The 2954-nt window shown below is 29.8% G+C and overlaps 1 long non-coding RNA gene across 2 annotated transcripts; it reads left to right on the top strand.

The window, feature by feature from the left end:
- The first annotated feature begins 615 nt into the window (after positions 1-615).
- LOC111389033 lies at positions 616-2954 on the top strand. Of its 2 annotated transcripts, XR_002701665.1 has the most exons (4): positions 616-1012; positions 1789-2077; positions 2643-2710; positions 2910-2954. It is a non-coding gene; the product is annotated as an uncharacterized LOC111389033 (long non-coding RNA). The 2 variants fall into 2 exon arrangements; XR_002701664.1 differs by lacking the exon at positions 2643-2710 and having other exon boundaries at positions 648-1012.

Below are 2954 nucleotides of genomic sequence, written 5' to 3'. Positions count from 1 at the left end.
CACATGGAAAATACTAATGCTCCAATAGCAAATTCAACACACATGATCCGATGATTTTTAATAATATGTCAGGAAACTAGATTTCGTGCCTAGACATTCAATATGAATTATTAACTAGAGAAGTGTACAACTTCTTTCATTGAGAAATTTTCAGACATGATTAATAACACATAAGAAACACTGTGTAGATTGTCTTGATATTTCCCAAAGATGAATGTAGAATGAATTTCACACCTACTTTCATTTTTGAACTTGAAAATTGTTTGACTTATTAATTGAATTATTTGTTTGGCTGTTTGTTGAGCAAAACATGACTTTATATGATAATTTGTCGTATGATATGTTTCTTGTTAATTCATTTGCTTCTAGATTATTTTTTTCGTTGTGAACTTGCACACTCATTTATATTATTCCTTAAATTTGTATTTATTCTTCAAAAGAGATTACAAATTTAAGTGATAATTGTTGTCTTTGTATTCTTTAATGGGGATTGTTGTTTTATTTTTAGATATGGTTACAGTTGGAAATCCAGTTGATTCTTTTTTATTTCTTTTTAATTTATGAGTTTGTTCTTGATGATATCCTATGGTGATTAATCTTTCATGGTTTATTTTACTTATCTATCATTCTTGATTATGTTTGTAAATATATAAATTTTTCAAACTTCATTCTTCATATCTTTTGGTTCAATGAGTAATCTACAGAATTGGCTCATGTTTCGATGGCAGTTATTAAAGCTTCAATTTGATTGAGCTTACTTCTAATAACATAATTTTAGTGAGTTCATGAAGCTATATATCCATGTAATTGATCTTATAGTACTTTTATTCAAATTTATCACAGTAAGTTCACGAAACAATCTATCTGTCTATTTCTTTTCCAAGGTTCACACGAAAAAGATAACTTGAGTGTGGGAAAGGAGCTTCAGGATGAGTTAGATGTGCTTATTGAATGTAGGGATGTCTACAAAGTATTTGGAGGAAAGCATGTCGTAAGAGATGTGAACTTCAAGGTGAAATTTATTTGCTTTTGGTTGTTCAATTGTTTGTAAGAAGCATGAGCTTCAAAGTGATATTTCTTTGCTTTTGATTGTTCGATTTTTTGAATGTTACAACCATGTTTATTATGATTTCAGGCCAAAACCACAAGTTAATGGTCATTATCTAGCTCTTACAAGTGACATAGAAATAGAGGTTCTAGTCCGTGGCTATAAATTTGTAATGAAGAACTTTTTTTGCTTCATGAACTATATAACACCTATTATATACAAATAAACGAGCAAATATTAAGCATGGTTTTACAGATTTGTTGGTTTATTTGTATATAATAAAACTCTTCCTCTTACGATGACCTTTATCTCCCCAGACGTTTTGCTCTATTAATGAACAAGCTCAGGTTTCAAGAAAATCCTTTTTAAGAGTAACAAATAAAGCTATTGAAATTGTTGTAAATTCGTTCTTTACAACTTTCCATTTCCATATTTTCTTCATCTATCATATCTTTATTTTTCTAATTCTGACATTAATTTTTGTCATTTTATTTAGACAAAAATCCTTTCCAAGAGTGACAAATAAAACTACTGAAATAGTTGAAATTTTCTTCTTTATGACTTTCCATTTCCATACTTTCTTTATCTGTCATATTTTTTTTTCTAATTCTGATATTAATTTTTATCATCATATTCATGTGTTTGCCTTCAAAGGTTCCAACCATAGTACACTATTAATTTCTGTCTTTTTATTTTTTTGGTACAATTCTAAGCAGTGTTTCTATTCATGTTTTGGGCAGCTCTACACCCATATGTGCTACTCAAACTTCAATGTTGCTATCCGCTCTATCATAAACATAGATACAAATGTAGTCACTGTTGAGAATTCAAAGTCAGTCAAGAAGCTTTGTTCAATTTTTTGTGAGATAGTGAGGCATTGGTTTCTATTGGTCTGGTGCACAATTTTTGTTGTCTTTTAGAGTGTGATAATGGATGGTTTATGCAAAAATGTCACAACTGCAGTACCAATGGAGTACTCTCTACTCCGTCTCTTCTTCATCCTCTACCTCTTGATTATAGCTTACAGAGGTGAGTTAGAATCCTCATTTTTTTTTATTGAATTGGTTTCTTTAATTTGGTTTATTTGTAGATATATGATCTTATTTCTCATTCTTCACACTTACCATGTTTCTTTTGTAATATCTAATGTCTGGTAATTTAAAAATTATGATTACTACCAGTGTTTACTGGAAATTTTGTTTTACAATTCAAAGGGGAAGTAATGTATCAAATTGCTTGGTTGTAGGTTTATATATTGCTATTCTGTGCATCACTATCATTCGCAAAAAGAACTTTCGTTTTATATATATTAATAGAGTATTCCCTCAACTTAACAATTTCCAAGAGATTGACTACAACAAAAAAAGTTGCCAATGTAAAGAAATTTGATGCAGAAATTTGTGTATCTCATAATCTCATTTGTCTACGAGGTATTTGAGAACCAGATTGGTTTACATATATACAAATTCATAGCGCAGATATACTCACATACACATACATCTACAGACACTTGAGAATTGAGATATGTTTTTTTTTAAAATTATTTTTTACTTCTAGAGATGTGATCACATCACTGTTCATATTGACCTTCTAGGCACTTATTATTTTGGTCGCAATTCAGAGCTTGTAATTGATGCAATTATAAGTAATTTGCAATTCAAGGTGAGATCATTGAAATTATAAGAGTTTTGTTACCTCTTATCGTAGTGCATGACCAGTTTTTCCCTGTTGAATTTTCCCCATTGTTAGCAGTACTCCTATTTTTACTTTTGATGTAGAGGGAAAAGTAGTTTTGTAGGCATTTAAGACAGAGCCACAATTGTTCCTAACCTTTCTTTTTATTCTTTTGTCTTCTTTTCAGAAGAAATATAAAGAAGATATTATCTTTGAATCTTCACTTAAACAC

The sequence above is a fragment of the Olea europaea genome, unplaced genomic scaffold (assembly GCF_002742605.1).
Source record: "Olea europaea var. sylvestris unplaced genomic scaffold, O_europaea_v1 scaffold5537, whole genome shotgun sequence".
NCBI classification, from domain to species: Eukaryota; Viridiplantae; Streptophyta; class Magnoliopsida; order Lamiales; family Oleaceae; genus Olea; species Olea europaea.
This window is presented reverse-complemented; position numbering and strand designations above follow the sequence as displayed.